General features: G+C 36.8%; 1 protein-coding gene across 3 annotated transcripts in view; it reads left to right on the top strand.

Moving 5' to 3' along the window:
* Positions 1 to 18,531, top strand: part of LOC134748344 (nephrin-like) — a 167,441-nt gene that overhangs the window by 66,913 nt on the left and 81,997 nt on the right. The gene's annotated exons all lie outside the window — the stretch shown is intronic.

The following is an 18,531-nucleotide window of genomic DNA, read 5'->3' as shown; positions in this document are numbered from 1 at the left end:
CCGGACCGGAACTTCCTCCCTTTGTACGGGATATCGGTTTTTAGTTTTACTGCTTAAATTCAGATCAATTTCAAGTGTAATTTCGGATTACTGAAATTAAGTTTAGAATGTGTAGAAAATTATCCTATTAATTAATATATGCCAGAAATGACATCTAACTGCTCGTACCTTTACATATTCTGAAATAAATCTAAATCTAAGGTTCAATTAACTCGAGCACCGAGGGTTCCGTACGAACTTTCAAGTATAATATGAATGAAAAGTATTTTATTAATAATTTTAAGATAAACAGTTAAACTTGTTAATTGTATGAAATTTTGTAAACTGTATGAAACTGTAATAATACTTTGTTAGAGTTTAACTATGAATTTTTTCGTGTAATTATTCTAAATTTAACCTGCATACACATATATATATCTGTAAAAATAATATCCCGCGCACATATCAAAGTGGTTCAGTAAGGGGGCGGACTGAAAATCAGCGCTGTGCGGTCAATTCCTGGTGAAGTGGCTGGCGCAGCATATGCTGAGCCCGCTCCTTTTGTCGCGCACGCCAATTTTTTATGTTATTCGTTTCCTGTAATTTCTGTTGTGTGGCAATAAATGTTTTCTTATTCTTATTCTTATTCTAATATATCTCATGTAACCAAAGGCTTAAGCACAAAAGACTAATCACCGTCCGGACAATGCCTCAAGGGCCTATTTTCGATTGAAGCTAGTTATTAATTTAGTTTAGTAGTACCACTGTTTAAATAACTTTTATGTAAATAAATGCCTTCATAATCTAACTTACTGTAAAAAAAACTCCACTCCCTTCCACTCCCCTCCACTTTGCCAGTCGAGTAAAAACTAAAAATCTCTCCAAAAAGGAAACCATTTCGTTTGCAATTTATCTGATTCTAAACTTTTTGCCCAAACACTTTTAATTTTATCCCTTTGTTCTCTTTGGATTTTAGTAAACGATTCCTGGATTACGAACGCAGGTTGTATGTAAATTCGTGTGAGGGTTTTCTGTACCCAATGTAGGTGCGTTTGTGGGAGTAAGTAACTTGCAAGGACTGCTATTGAACGGGGCAGTGCAAGGACAGCAGAAGCATTGAACTATTATCAATACTTACTAACTTATAGAACCGGCACAAAGAAACAGTATTTTGCGCAATGATTTGTTACCGACCGACAACAAACTATGGAAGCGGAGCGTGAATCTCGCGACTTAAACGCGTAAGCGCCATGAATTTTATGGCGCTTACGACGTTTTGGTCGCGTGGTTCACGCCCCGCTCCCCTCGCCTACAGATTGCGTATGCGACAATGTCATTGTTTAGTATGGCTTTTTTATACGAAGACCCGTCTGAACATGACAATGTAAATAGGTGTTGTTATATCCTCAATATCGTATTTAATTGTTTAATATAGATTGATTAAAATTCTAGATAGTAATTAAATTAATATTAATTGTACTTAATGTTCAAATGAGTTATGAAATTGAAATTGCTATTCTAAACTATTTTGCACGTGAAATTATTTACGAATTGTTATGTATATTTTTATTATTGTAATGTATTTTTAAATTAAGGAATAAATGAGGCTATAAAAAAATTATCCTCAATAGAAACATACATTAGATAAATATTTTGATTATTTGTTCTACCCACTGACTTGCTCTGGATCCTTCACTCTTATTATCTAAGCCATAGAGTTCAATGTAATATATCAAGCATTAAATCTTACGTAAATTAAATGATCAAGATCTAAGACCAATAAAACACTTAGTCTAATATATTAGACGAGATATCCAATCTTTGGTAACCGGCCTATGTTTCTATGACTCACCGAGTGAAGGCAAATGTGACCTTCTAACCTTTTAATATTGTTTTTGAGTGTATGATGTGTTTAAAAGAGAAACTAGCATGTGGTGCAGGAAATTTCGTTATCTTTACGACGATATCTATACATCTTATAAGACAAAGTTCCCCGCCGCGTCTGACTGTATGTCTGTGTGCCTGTATGTTCGCAATAAACTCAAAAACTACTGAACAGATTTTCATGCGGTTTTCACTTATCAATAGAGCGATTCTTGAGGAAGGTTTAGGTCATAGAGTAACTTATACTAGAGCGGTACTGTCATAGTAAATTTTGTAACCCCAGTAAATTCACTGCCATCTGTCGACACACTTTAAAACTAAAAATGAAGATTTATAAAAATACGATAATATGTATTTAAATATAGATAAATTATTTTTTTTATTTGCATTAATTATTTTTATGATTTTGACCCATGTTCTTTCACTGATATGTGTTAAAATTGTTAAATAACAAACGAAACCGTCAACGCCATCTATACGACTGTAGGCCAAAACTAGTAGCGCCCTCTGAACGAGAATCAAATTTTCTTGATTTTCGAGGCACGTTTTTTCCTTAGACTGTATCCATCTATTACGGAGTTATATCTATCTTTGGTTTAGGTGTATAATTTGTTAAGGGTAACCCGTGTGAAGCCCGGGCGGGTCGCTAGTATATAATATATAGTTACATATAAATATTTGTATTCCTACATAAAAAAACATCCATAACTCAGGAACAAAATATTTGTGATAAACACCTTACCGGGATTCGAACCCGGGACCTCCGGCTTCGTAGGCCGTTTAGTGACCAACGATAAAACATTTAACAGTTGATTTTAGTTATACTCTGTCAAGCCATTTCCGTCACTAGAAAAGAGCGGCAAATTTAAAGAAATGTAGGCGCGAAGGGTTATTTTATTATCCCATAGAAAATTTGAATTTTGCGCCTTTTTCTACTGACGAACTTGTTTGGCCGGTTTGTTATTCACAACGCTAAATGAGCGTAGGCGAATATATAGATATTCGCCTACGCTCATTTAGCGTTGTGAATAACACTACAGAAGGGTAATTTAGATAGCCCAATCTACCAACTAATATTTTGGCACAATTGTTCGCTTAATTGATTGAGATAGAACAGGGTGTTTGGCTATATTTAAAATAAATGATTTCACACCATGCATGAGATAAAGCACTAGATTATTATTGGAAAAACTGAGATAGCAGTTGTTTTTAAACAACTTTTGCCGCTGTCTCTGTCACATTTCGCAAGAAAGAACGGGAAAGATAATGCGCGCCAAGTGTCAATTTTGATCGAATTTTGTCGATTTTTATTTATTTTAAAAACGTTACCCTACAATATCGAAATTCAAAAGCTATGAAATTATCATTTAAGTTAACATTGTTTTTTCTTCTTTTTTTTGTTTATAGTATCACATAATAAATAACCGAGTAAAGTTGGATTAAAAGTCCGAGTTAGAGGTTACTTTGGGAATTAATTGTATCGAGCGAAGTTTCATAATTCGTGTATCGGAATCTATGATATTAAAGATAATATAGTCAAGAACTACATATATTTTTTCCACGTCTACGAATATCAACGCCTCTTAGAAAAACAGGATCATATAAGGAGATTTTTCGCCTTCTGGCTCAGGGAACCGCCTTAATAAGTCGGATAGAAATATAAAAAAAGTAATGTTGACCGTGACGTCATTGTGTAATACTTTTAAAACTAACACGGGACTTAATCGCGTAAAAACTTACATTTATTCATGGCCCGACGTTTAGAACGTGACGTTACGTTCGTGGTCACATATGGTGGTAAAAAAGTCAAATAAATAAGTCTGCGGTAGCCGAACATTTACTACAGTCGGGACCAAACCACTGATGTGGGGAGCGACCATCGTCATTTTGGGGACGATATGGCTGCTTGGCGGAGAATGGAAAGGATTAGCTGGACTGAAACAAAGACGAATGAAGAGGTTTTGAATATGGTAGGAGAAAGGCGAAGCTTATTAAATACCATAAGGAATAGGAGAGGCAAGATGTTAGGACACCTAATACGAAACGACAACTTTTTCGTTAACATCCTGGAAGGAAAAATTGAAAAGACGAGAGGCAGTGGAAAGCCTAGAATCACATACCTGAGCCAAGTAAAAGAGAATGCATCGTACGAGCAAATCAAAAGACTGGCTCGGGAAAAAAGGACTGGCAATTACTCCACCGACAAGAGCAAAGCTCTTAAGTGATGATGATGATGATGATGATGGCTGCTGGTATCATTACTGTACTCGTCTAAATACTATCCCAGCGTAAGCGAGGCTTCAATAGCGTGGTCGCACTGAGCCGAGTTGAGCCCAAACTCCGAGCAAATGAAATAACGGCAGAATGAAAAAGTCCAGTTTCGATTTGTAAAAAAACATCTAGGCGATAGTGGCCAAAAGCGGCAGGCTAAACGAGAAAGGGTTAGACCAAATAGAATTAAATGAGGTTTTGTGAGGTTTTTAATACAATTTGTTGACCCAGCATTTGTGAACTTCATTTCGAAAACGTTTTCGTATGTCCGAATGTTCTCCTCTGCAGAACTGCTTCTGTAATAAGATTTTTTGTTTCGTTTTTTTTTTTCAAAATGGTAAGAATTGGCATGAAGGACAACACAGCAAGGGCCGAAAGGTTATGCCGAAGGGGCATAGCATGTTAGTAGCATTTATGGCACTTAGGACCATTGTAAGTTCGCTGTGATAATGTCAGGGATCATCATTTAACGAGACAGGTATAGACAGTCTATGTTCCAAAAAAGTTAGTATTTCACACTAACCTAACCAAATTCATACTAACATACCGCTCCGAATCATACAAAAAGCGGATTGTGAAAAATAATTGGCGGCTCAAAACTATGGAGCGGTCTAATTGCGGGCGTGAACTGAATATGCATGAGCGGCGGGCACGGAAGGTCCAGACAAGGAATAGAAAACATAACCATACGTTAGTAGACAATAAACGTATGAATCGCTTCAAAAGATGATAACTTGTGAGATAAATGAGTAGTGGCCGGTAACGTTTACACTTTGACACGCCGGCCGCCTAAATACATCCAACTACTTGCAAAGACATTACGTTCCGGTGATGCCAGGTATCGAGCGCGTTAATGTAGAGAGCGCTTTAGGCACAGCTAATAGAAGGTACGACTTCGTGGCCTACTGGTAAAGTTTACACTTCGATTCGCCGGCTACCTATTTATATGGCCTGCTGGTAAAGTGATGGAAATTTATAGTGGCTGCGCTGTAACTTCAGTGGTTTGCCGGCGTCTTATGTGGCCTGCCCGTAATGTTACTAAAAATATAGTGGCCTGCTGCACTTGTATGTTTGTGGGCCGCCAGCGATGTTGTGGGTAGGCTTATGTATGATATGTGGGTAGTACAGTGTCGCATTCTAAAATGTTCTAACCTCCTAAACGCCTCGTTAGGTATGAGGAATTATAAATGAGGAGGCAGAAAAACGGTCCATATATTTATTTCCACAACTAGCTCATGATTATGAAGAAACAATGTTAGCAATGCATTCGTTGTCCCAATACATTATCTTGCCCGTATATTAGCATTAAAGCAAAAAAAAACATGTATATGGTTCACTTATTTGTCATAGATGACATTTAAAAAAATAAGGTTGGCAACAATGTATTTCATACATTTATTTTTAAGTGGTCATTACACGAAGTATCGAAAAGTGCCAAAAAGATCCTGCGTGTATGCACAAATGCGTTTTTGGGGAATAGACTAAAGACTTGTCTTGACAATTATAAGGTAGGGTTTTAAAGATGTGTGCACGACCGTTTAGATGACAAATAAAAGTACGGGAGTAAAAAAAAGTACATCTTTCAATAGGCTAGAAATTACCATGAAAACTATGGATGGTATAGAAAGGACGCCAATCTCTTATGGCAGAATTGTTGCAAAAGTGACCGCTTTCAGCTTTAAATAATAGTTCCTAATCTCTCCGGTGGCGCTAGTAAGACTCTGGGACATGAGTATAACATGAACCATATAAGGCAACAAATAATCCGACCAAATTACGTAGGTTGTTTTGGTAGTATTTCGGTGTATGGTGGCGCCGCCTAATTACTGTTTTTTGATGGACACTTTTCATACATAGAGATTTGGCTCCTTTATATAGTCTCCATGATGAAAACTACAGAGCAAAACAATCTGCGAGTAAAGTATATAGCAAGATAAGTTTATACAGTGCTCAGGGCGAGGGTATAACGATATATCTCTTAATTATAATACACCAGAAACTCGAAAGACATACATAAATTAAACACAAGCAACATGTCCAACCGTTGTCTATTCTGGAGCCATTTGCAGGCCAATTCGAACATACACTGACATCAGAATGAAATTTGAATCATGTTATTTAGTTATCGTGCATATCGCCCGTACATGTAAATTTAATGTACAAGGACGAGCGAAACGCACGATAATCTGAATGACATAAAATTAATTTTGTATTAAGCAAAAATTAATTATATTTGTATTTTGCAGGCGTGCAAACGATACCACGAAGCTTAGACGATTTAGCGGTAGATTAATTAAGCTTAGAAATTAATTAACGGTGAAAAAATTTACTGTCTTGGGTGAGACTTGAACTCACGAGCGCTGGATCACTGGCTTAGTGTTGTTCCATCTAAGCTACCAAGATGTTACCCAACAGCAAATGTGCTATTTTCAATCAAAAGGTACCACATTGTCGCTTGTCAATAGGGTTGATTTCTGTATGGAAATAGCGCCTTATTGACAACCGACAATAAGTACCCTTTTGATTGAAAATGGCACAAATATTACCACCATATGGACCACAAATATTACCACCATATGGACCTTCTAGGTTAGCACCCTAGCGACATCTACCGTAAGATTGTTACACTTTTTAAACGGCTACCGGAGTGGAACTCATATTGGAAATTCACCAGAAACGATGACAGATACTCTGCTTGATACAAAATTAATTTAGCGGTAAGTAGATGTCACTAGATGACTCCCTAAGACTCATATGAGTGATTTAGTGGAAATATTCGCTGTCATCGAGTAGAGTCTCGGTAGCTCAGTTGGCAGAGCGATGGGCTATTGATCTAGAGCCGCGTGTTCGAGTCTCGCCCAAAACAGTGAATTTTTCCACTTCATTTATTTCTAAGCTGAATGACAGTGAGATGTCAGTGTGTGTACGTTCGAATTGGCCTGTTAGTTTCGTCGGCCAGTTCGTCAAGTAGAAAATTACGAGGGATTTCCCTGTCCCAGATGCTGTAATTAGCTTGTCCGTCTTCGGAATAAATGTACGGACGGGATAACGTGTGTGTTAGTAGTTATTGAGTTTTTGTGTGTGAGTATTGGACGTGTGGATTAACGAGCTTTAGTAAGGAGTTGCGCTTAGACCCAAGGGCAGGACGAAAAATTCGAAATATCTGATAGTGGTAGTGAAGGAGGTTTTCTTTATACTATAAATAGTTTTTTGGTAGTAGAAAGAACTGTTAAAAATATAAGCGTAAGATGTTTTTAAGTAAGTAGAGGATTAAAAAATTACATTTGTTAAAGCTCATACATAGAGGACGAAACTCCTACTCTCCAAACCTGAATATAATTTATTAATTTTTCAATTTCATTGAGACAACAATGACTCCTAAGCAAGCCAAAATTTGTTCCTCTGGATAAAAAAAATGATTTGTATCTTAGAGAACAAGGCCTGTTCTAGTTCGTACGCGACACTTGAAATAACTTACAGAACATTTTAAAAGCTATAGGTTCGAAATTCCTGGTTGTGATGAAAATGTGTCGCTTATTTTTGAGACGCGTCGCTCGTTTATTAAAAAGCACGTAGTAAGGGATGACAACATCGAATAATCATAAGGCATATCAAATTTGTAATTAGTTTCTCCATTTAGCACGTTTAATTTAATTCAATATAGTTTTAATTCATATTTGTTATGTACAATTAATGTAGTTGCAGAAAGTATGGCTAGACTAGGTACAAAAATAAACAAACAACGTTGGGAATGTAAATAAAATTAAAATAATACAGCTTTGATTCAATTATATCGCCTTGAGCATCTGTTTGTTAATTTAATGTTATTCAACACCAAACCAAATTTCACAGAACAAATGAAAATGAACTCGTTAAAAAAGTAACATCGCATTTTAAACATTACAATATTTTTGGTTGGTATTTTTATTTAATTAAACAGACGTTTTAAATCCTTGTCCACACTTGTATACTGATTATTTATATACCAGTAAATAAAATATAATTTTACTTTTAAGGTACCATTCGGATTAAAACTGCACAAGCGTTACAGCAGATAATGCTGGACTGCTGCCGTAGTAAGTCTGAATCCGAACGGTACCTAGCTTCAGGTTCAACTACTGACAAACTTTCCAACATAAAAATATCAATCATCATGCTTTTTTACCTCCTTATGTGACCCGGAAAATATACGTATTATTCTTTATCTATTTTCTTATGTTTTTCCTGGTGAATTTTACTTACACGTGCGTCGGTTTAAGCACCTTGGTTTTTTTATTCTTTAAAATATGTGATGTACTAAAACTTTGAGCTTTGTCTACGACGAGTAACTTTCGCGGTACAGATAGTGCATAATTGTTTTTCATCGTATTTTCTCGCAAACGTGCGTATTTGTCATGCTACTACTTCAGTCAACCCCAGTACTTTTTGTACCGAGACTAGACTGACTGAAATAGAAAGACACGTTCGTACGTTTCCGTGAAAAAACGATGGCAAATAATTATACACTACATCTGTAACCGAAGACAATGTTACATATATGTAACATTGCCAATTAAATTGCACGTGTCACCAAATATGTATATAATTCTCATTCAACGCATCCTATTCCATCATCAACAACAATTTCCGAACCTCTCAATTGTACATCTACCCTGATTACTTTCAAACTATCGCATTTTATAAACTCCTCAATCATTTACCAACCTTATTCTCTTTAAGCTAAGCTCATTTTAAAATATTAGCGGCTGTAGATAGTGCCTTTTGGAAGTAATTACCAGATCCACTGAGCTCTAGGTGGGAATGCAGTTGTCTGGCAATTTCCGCCCCAAGCTGGCACAGCTGGTTCTATTCTTGCATCAGTGCTTCCAATCTTATACATGGTGCACATACTCCCTAAGGGAGCGGCGCGAATTGGATGGTTTATGTTGTAACAAGCATGCTAATAAGGAATGGTGGAAGTTTAGTTTTTTTTCTTCTAATTATTAGAAAGAGTGAGAGCGTTTTTTTATGTGTAATAATAAATATAAAACTTTCAAGTAACCAGTGATATAAGTTTTCTGTTATTGCAGCTTTAATGTAACGACATGATTGTAAAATTGTTATGGAATAAATTATCTTATCTTATCTTATCTTATCTTATCTTATCTTATCTTTAATAGGTATTTTTCTTTCTGAGTCACTGTTTCTTATTGTAAATTATAAAAATGATTTATTAATTTCAATAAAATGTCATATTTTTTTAATAAAATTAATCAATAATTTAGGGTTTTGTATAAAAACAGTGACAAAACACTGATTTAAACTTTCACGATTTTTACTCATTATCATTTACAACGACAGGACTTATTCGCATAAAATAAGTTTTAACTACCTCCCCGTTCCACCTAAGTACCTCCTGAATATGCGACATCTCGCTCTTTAAATATTCAGGGTCACACAGATCCTGTGCTCTGTTCACTAGCAAGCTGACAGCTGATTGTAAGTGTTGGGGATGCAGATGAGAAAAAGCGTTCAAACACATATCCGTGTGTGTTGGCTTCCTGTATACCTACAGTATGCGTCAGGGTTCCGTCGACTTGACCAATCACTTTGACATCCAGAAAAGGCAAGCTGCGTTGTGTTACAATTCATAATGGGATATAATGAAATTGTAATATATATTTTATTAGTGGAATTAAATAATGTTCTTGATCAAAAAAAAAACCTCTGAACAACATTTTCAATCCCTACGAATATTATTTAAAATGCGAAAGTAACTGTCTGTGTGTTACCTTTTTACGCTTAAACCGCTGAATCGATTTAGATGCAATTTGGTATGTCTATAGGTTGAGGCTCAAGGAAGGACTTAGGATAGTTGTTATCAATCGATATCATCCGACGCAGACGAAATCGCGGGCAGAAGCTAATTTTATTTTAAACACGACTGTCACCAACAAAAATATCAAACCTCGCAAGAGATAACTTAATTAAATTTAGGGGGAATTCTAGAATATATTTCTGTCACTTATTAAAATCCATTTAGAGCGCGAAATTCGCAGCAGCCACGGCGGAAATTGTGCAGCACGGGGCCTTATTAACTCGGAATTATTCCTTCATGGAGAATGTTTGAGTGAGTAGAAATATTCCTACGTTTTTGGGAGTTTTGACTGGTTGAGAAATTTTTAGAAGACAGATACCTACAGGCTAATTCGAACGTACAGTGACATCAGAATGATATTTGAATGATATTTTTTAGTTATCGTATGTACGTCTCACCTGAGCCAATACATGTACGGACAAGTACCTACTACTTTATATTATATAATACTACTCCTTCGGTCAATGTGTTTAAAACAGATTGGACAAGTGGCTTTTAATTTAAAGCCACTTGTCCCTCTTAAACAATAAGTTAGACTGATGTTGTGATGTTACTTAGTGATGTGATATGACTTTACAAACTTTGAACTAAGTACATATTGTCGCCTTTAGATGGTTTGATCAAAATTAGTTTAGAGACGATTCTAAACATTCAGCTAAGTGAGCCTTCCTGGTCTCAAGCGTCCCTCCCTATTCGGTTTGGAGGTTTAGGAATTCGCAAAATTTCCAGTGTGGCTTCCCCAGCCTATTTGGCGTCCACTCATAGCACGTCTGGTCTCATAGGAAATATTTTAAGGGCTTTGCCCACAAACTGTGAGATTGCGGGCTTTGAGGACGCCAAAAATGCTTTTAAAATTGCTTGCCCGGGAAAACAATTTCCAGACAACCCAAATTCACAAAGGAGTTGGGATAATGTTTACTGTGATTTAACTTACAATATTCTCCTAAACAACTGTACAGGTCCAGACCGCGCGAGGCTTTTGGCGGTCGGAGCCCGGGAAGCGGGTTACTGGCTACATGCCCATCCTTCGCCTAATACTGGTACTTTCTTGGATCCGGCCTCCCTTAGACTGGCGACTGGTTTGCGACTCGGGGTTTCGGTGTGTACGCCACACATATGCTCTTGTGGCACGGACGTGGACCGACTGGGACACCATGGATTATCTTGTCAAAAAAGTGCCGGCCGTTTTTCAAGACATGCGTCGCTTAATGACATAATCCGTCGGTCTCTTGCCACCATCAATGTACCCGCTCTTCTTGAGCCGACTGGCATTATCAGAGATGATGGCAAGAGGCCCGATGGGATGTCCTTGGTTCCTTGGAGCTTGGGACGGATGTTGGTGTGGGATGCTACCTGCGTAGACACACTGGCACCGTCCCACCTCCAACGGACTAATGTAAAAGCGGGCGGAGCGGCGGAAAGCGCCGAAATTTTAAAACGTAATAAATATAAGAGCCTCGGTAGAGAGTATCATTTCGTTCCATTTGGAGTTGAAACTCTAGGTCCATGGGGTCCCAGCGCGCATAAGTTGTTTGCAGAAATCGCGAAGCGTCTGGTTGACGTAACTGGTGACCGAAGAGCTGGCGGCTTTCTCGCACAACGTATCAGCATTGCGATACAGCGGGGAAATGCCGCCAGCATCCTTGGTACAATGTCTCAAGGGCCTATTTTAGATTTAAGCTAGTTATTAATTTCGTTTACGTAGTACCACTGTATATATCTTGTACGTAAATAAATTTGTGAATTATACTTTAATAAAAGTTAGTACATATATAATATTGGACACTGTGTGGCATTATCTAGGCACATCAGATAAGTAAGCAGCTGCTCGCTTATAATTTCATTATAAATATATTATAGTACAAAAACTTGTAAAAATCGACCTTTTAATTTTTAACCCCATAAGGCCCACTTCCACCATCCCACTAACCCGGGGTTAACTCAATGTGAAATACTGTTAACCATAGTAACTTCGGGTTTAACCGGTTAACTCCGGGTTAGTGAAAAGGTGCAAGTGGCCCTAAGAGCCTTCATTTTCCATTGTTACCTATACAATTAGGCAGCAACAAGCAACTATGGCGTGTTTTTAAACTAATTACGGGCAGGCTTCCGGTCTGGAGCTAGAATAACCGTTATTAGTCTGGACCACAGATATGACAATAAAAGAGATATGCAAGTTTACATGCGGAGCTACGTGAAGCGTGTTTTCAAAAAATGGAAAGTCGAATATCTCAGAAACATCGGAATATCTCAGAAGTTTATTTAAATCCCTTTTTACCTTTTGAAAATTTAAACTTTCATCTATAGGGTATTTGACTGTATTTAAAATAAATTATTTTACACCATGCATGAAATAAAGAATCGGAAGATTAATAGAGATTTGCTGTTGATGCCCCAAATAAATAAAATAAAAAATAGAGAAACGTAGACAGCGGTTATTTTTAGACACAATTTCTATTTTAAAACCCGTATAAAACTATAAAGAGTAGGTAATTTGATTGTGACGTCACATGCTAGTGTTTCATATAAATTCCATAGTAGCAAAATCGTGTAGACAGTTCGAAAAGATTAGATGATTTATTTCATGAAAGACAATTACATAATGTTTGCATTAATGTCAAAAATATTAGAATTTCTATCATGATCGTCAAAATAAAAATGAAAATAACAACAATACTAATGAAATAAAATTATAGCTCCAATAAGGATTGTCGACACAATTAGAATAAGAGTAAGTATGTAAATACTTACAAATCCAAAATGGAAGTAAATTTACAATGTTAAAACTTACACTGAACAATAAAAACCCAACACACAAGAACAATAAAAATAGAAACAAATAATAATAAAAAAGAAACTGATTTAACTAGTAGTCAAATACCCTATTGTAAAATATTCCAAGTTTCAAGATCGAATAAGGAATGTCGAGATCCGTCGCCGCACCAAGGTGCAAGACGTTGGTTCCCTCATTACCAAACTAAAATGACACATCCGGAAGATTGCTGGTCCGTTCTGGATGAGATTAGTTCAGGACCGGGACAAGTGACGTACTGGAAGAGAGGCCTATTATTTATGCTTAGCAGTGGGCGATAAAGGGCTGATATGATGATGATGATGAAAAAATATTTCAAAAAATTCAGAGGATTATATCTATTTTTGCATATATTCTGTAAATTAGGAGCGGATTTAAATGTTAAAAGGGAAGAATAGCTTTGCGATCCTATTAGGTAAATACTTTTTTGATGAAATTTCCATTTCGGTAGGAAACGGTTTCCACTTCTTAACAAATCACTGATTTTGATGTCGATCGCTTCAGCATAATATATTCTAGGCTTCGCTTTAAAAAAAATGTTTTTTGCCAATTTGGAAGAAAAAACCTATAAACCTAGTCTTTCATTGTGTCAATAACGTACTTTTTTTTATACCACGTCGGTGGCAAACAAGCATACAAAATAAAATCATGGAAAATAGAAAATATTTAGAAGTGGAAAAACATTTTTCTTTTTGTATGGACGAGTAGGTTCGTAGTATTCTTCCCTCTTAACTGCCGCAGATGTATAGAAAGTAAGTTACGCAGGCATTAGCGAATATGGCAGTTTGACACTGCTAAGGCAGTCGTAAGCTACTAATCTCTGTATAAGTAAACTAAATTTTTAAAATGTTGTCAGTACTCCTAATACAAAATAAGTAGCATATCCCTTGTATTCTGTCATCTGTGGCCAAGCTTGAAGTATCGGCATAATTTCATAGCTTCAGTACCTAATAGCACAATGTTTGTAGTGTGGTGTAAATATTTGTAGCATCGCCCTGTTCATGTACAGTCAACGAAAATATGGTTACACTTTTGCACCTTACTTCTTTTTAATAAGCAGCTGTAGGATTTAGGGGGCAGAATTTGTATGCAAATAGGCACGACATAGTGATACTGAAATATTTGAAATATTATAACTTACCTATATTGAACAAATAAATATTCTTCTTGTCCTAAGCCTTATCCCATCATCTGGGGTCGGCTCTCCTTGTCTGCATTTTCCACTGTTCCCGGTTTTGGGCTACGGTGTTGTCTATTCCTATCTCTTTTAGGTCCTTCTGGACCGTCGTTAACCAGGTGGCGGGCCGTCTTCCGGCGCCTCGCGCTGTCGTGGGTATGCTCAGGGCTCGTACCATATGGTCTTCAGGGCGGCGGAGTACATGTCCAAACCATCGTAGGCGGCGTTCTTTAACCTTGTCGATTATGGGCGCGATCTTATAACTCCCTCTGATGTGGATATTCCGTACTTTGTACTCTGAACAAATAAATATTGAAAAAAAAATATATGGTTGTCTGTAAAGTCGGTTTACGGACGATAATTTTGCCGTCATAAGAAAACATTGATGAAAGGCCTTAACGTTACCATGGAGATCTGTCCACAACGTTACCATGGAGATCTGTCCACAACGTGACAGTTTTTCGTGCATGCTACCGGTGTTCATCGATTTATAAGAGATTACGTCTCTAAAAAGTTTCTATATTGATAAACTCAATTATCGATATTATTCTTATCCGGGCGGACTTATGTCTGAAATAAAAGATTTTCATTTATTTACTTTCTTGAATGATGTCGGATGGAAGTAAAGCCTGACCAGGAATATAATTATGATCACGCGCCATGTTGCGGAATTTCACTGGTACTAATATTTTCATATTATTCTGAACTGTCACCCTATACATGAAAATAACAGCGCCCTCTTGACAATGATCATATATTACTGGTCAGGCTTTAAAATGTAAGACATTTGTATTTTTCTGTATTTATTTATTCATCAATAATTATTACGAAAAAACGATAGATAACGTAAAATGGCGGATTTGATGCCTTATGGAACTCCTGCAGCGGTTTTCTCATAGGCTCCTTCCGACATCCGATATCGGAAAGTCGCTACCGATAATTTCAGCCATGTCGCCGTCAGCTGTCGAATCGATAATATTTGTTTGTGTGCATGGATTGTGTAGGCATATTGTTTCGCGCGGATGTAGGATCCTACATCCGATATCGGATTGGACAATGTGAAAACGCTCCTAGTTATCGCACGTCTCGCTCGCAAGTACGGACAAGTATATACCTACGAGCGAATTGAACGATAACTAAAATGACACCATTCCCAAGTAGCACAGATAGCTGTATAGCAGCCGAATAATGGAGTACGAATACGCTTGAAGCTGAATATACAACCTGTATAAGAGCAGAATCAGCGAGTTTTCAGCTCTTATAACTCTTAAGTGGGCACAAATTTAGTCAGCTTTAAGTTCACATAGCTCCTTAAGAGCATTGTAGCAGCAATTTAACGGAGTTATAAGTGGTAACAGGAGTTATAAGAGCTGCATTTTAACTGGGTAAGAGACCACCAGTTACCCGTTATTCAGCAAATATTTCATATGTACGCCCTAATACCGGGAAAAGTTGACGTTGGGCTGAATAAAAGAGAATTAATGTCAAATAAATACAAATTAAGGCAGCTCTGTTAGTTTAAATCTGATATTATTCTGATGTCAGTTTACGTTCGAATTGGCTTGTTAGTCACAGCATTAATCAAGCATTAAGCGCTAAATATACATGGCTCATTTTTCATCTCGCATTCTTGTGGTGTTAATTAAGATTTTATTGCTTGTGGTTAATCATCTCGGTTTTAAGAGAGATATGTTTCATTACACTTAAGAGAAATTGAAACGGATCATATTCCTTAAAATTTACATGTAAATTGACATGTTTTTATTGCTTTTATGGGTAGGCAAATTATTTTAATGGAATTAAGTTTTTATAATAACTTATTATATAAATAGACTTGATATGTTAGACACAAAATCAGTTCAAAACATATCTACAGCTACAATGGAACCTCGCTAACTCGAACCTCGATAAGACGAAATCCTCGTTAACACGAAATAAAATTCCCTTCCCTACAGAGCCCAAAACCTCCATAACTCGAAATATTCAACTTCATAAAGAGTATTAAGACGAAGTAAGCAGCGATTCCCTTCACGACTATTCATAACATTTTTCACCTCTATAACTCGAAAAATAAATTTGTCCTCTATAACTGGGAAAAACAGTTGTATTGTTTTACCACCTCCATAACTCGAAGTTATTTACAAACAAACCTCTGTAACTCGAAACACACAATAAAGACTGTACTTTCTACGTTTCTATAATTACCTCTCTAACACGAATCTCTCAAGAGTTTTACCTCTGGAACTCGAAACTTCTTTATGACAAACAAAAACCTACGAGAACCTCCCTACAGGGGCCCACTGATTATCAGTCCGCCGGACGATATCAGACTGTCAGTTAGAACAAAAATTTTACAGTTCCGAACAACTGACAGGTCGGATGTCGTCCAGCGGACTGGTAATCAGTGGGCCCCTTAAGTCGATGCTCTCGATAAGACGAAACCTCGAAGTTTTTTGCGTTTCCCTTGAGATTCGTGCTATCGAGGTTCCACTGTATAAGTATTTTTTGTATTGCGTCTGTTGGCAAACCCAAACAAATAAGTAAATAAGAGGACTTCCGGTTCGAACGCCATCTTGATAGTAGCCTCGTGATTAATTCCTTTGTTTTTTGCTCATTAATATTGTTTAAAGTGTAATATCGATAGCTTTATTATACAATAATCTAATGTGGTAGTGTGCAGTGAATGGAGAATTAATCTCAAAGCGTGTTTAACCACCATTTTGGAGTCAACGGCCGGTAGTCCACGTGCTTCTCGTAAAATCCAGCTATCGGTTTTACGAGACAACTACAACAACCACCGAACAGCGTCGTGCTCTAAGAGCATTTATTTTGTTCCTACCCTTTTACGTGACATTGGCTACGGGCAACACCGCCCTCAAGTCCATCAAGAAAAGAAGTAAATAAGATCTTAATGGTTCGAAGTTGATAATTAAGGACCTAATTTAAACATATAAGACATGATACGATTAGACACTAAAACAACACGTACTAATCCAATCATACCTATCCCTTAAATTCATATATTTACGTGTAGTAAGAGGAAATGTCTCGTATTTCCTCTTACTAAACCATTTTCCAATAATCATTCCTATTTTATAAGAAATAAAGTCTAAATTGCAAAAGCCCGTCTACAATGCACCGTGGAATGAATGGCGGCAATTCTAAATAATTGTATGAACCTTCATCACGCACGGACCGGCATTACATACGCGAGATGCTTGTTGTATTAGCTTATAGGGGAAGCAAGTCATAGGCGGCAGCGGAATACGAATATGATCCATTTTTAGGGTTCCGTAACCCTAAGGGTAAAAACGGAACCCTATTACTAAGACTTCACTGTCTGTCTGTCTGTCCGTCTGTCACCAGGCTGTATCTCATGAACCTTGATAGCTAAATAGTGGAAATTTTCACAGATGATATATTTCTGTTGCCGCTATAATGACAAATACTAAAAACAGAATAGAATAAATATTTAAGTGAGGCTCCCATACAACGTGTTTTTTTTGCCATTTTTTGCGTAATGGCGGAACCCTTCGTGCGCGATTCCGACTCGCACTTGGCCGGTTTTTTCTGACAATAGCAATCGGAAGAAATGCTCAGAATGAAAGAGTGAGGTTTAGTGCAGACTGCAGTGCCTGTAAATGATTGAAGACAAGCACAAACAACATCGTCCGTCCATCACCATTCATGTTAAGCATTTTAATTATCATTCATATGTTAAGCTTTATCGCGTATATATATCTTTATATGTATATCTTTACTCGTAAATAGTTGTATTGTATAACTAGCCTTAATGAACCGACTTTGACCGTTAATTATTTTTGTTTGTAGGTATTTTTGCACTTTGTAGTTTTTCCTCAGTCACACGTTGACCACGAACGCTCTAAAGGATTCGAAACGTCGGGATGTATCAATATACGCGATATAATCCGTTTTAATAGTTTTATTTCATTATAATTATGTTATCATCTTGGCTCTTCATATTTTCATTTGATGTAAGAACATAATATGATAATGTGGTGAGTTGCGAAACTAATGAGTTGAAAACAAGCATGATTAGTTGTGACTGCATGGGTAACAAGAGAATCATAAAGTAAAGTATAACATTTTATGCTCTCGCGTTTTGTACACACACTTATTAAATGCTTACAACTGATCTAACACGATATAATTTCATTTTTTTTACCTCATCCGACGTTTCAAATGGAACATTTCTATAAACTATTTTCGGGTAGTTTAGTCTTGCTTACCCATATCTCCACTGACATTTCGATGGGACGTCAATCATCTATTTAAAAATAATTAAATTATATCGCTTTAGACCCGTTGTAATCAGTAAATATGTATGTAAAAAAGGAGGTATAAAAGGAGAATGAAAATACATAGAAACAGGGGTCCCTTAGTTTGACATAAATTATTGAAAGTCATAATGTAATTCTGAAAACATTACAGGATTTTCCTCGGGTTATCCTATAGATAGGTTAGGTTAGGTTTGTTTTATTGCAATCCTGAAAAGTTACGCGTTTCTGAGAAAAACCAAATTACGACTAA

Source organism: Cydia strobilella, chromosome 16 (assembly GCF_947568885.1).
Source record: "Cydia strobilella chromosome 16, ilCydStro3.1, whole genome shotgun sequence".
Taxonomy (NCBI): Eukaryota; Metazoa; Arthropoda; class Insecta; order Lepidoptera; family Tortricidae; genus Cydia; species Cydia strobilella.
The sequence above is the reverse complement of the archived record's forward strand: the minus strand, read 5'-3'. Positions and strand labels throughout refer to the sequence as shown.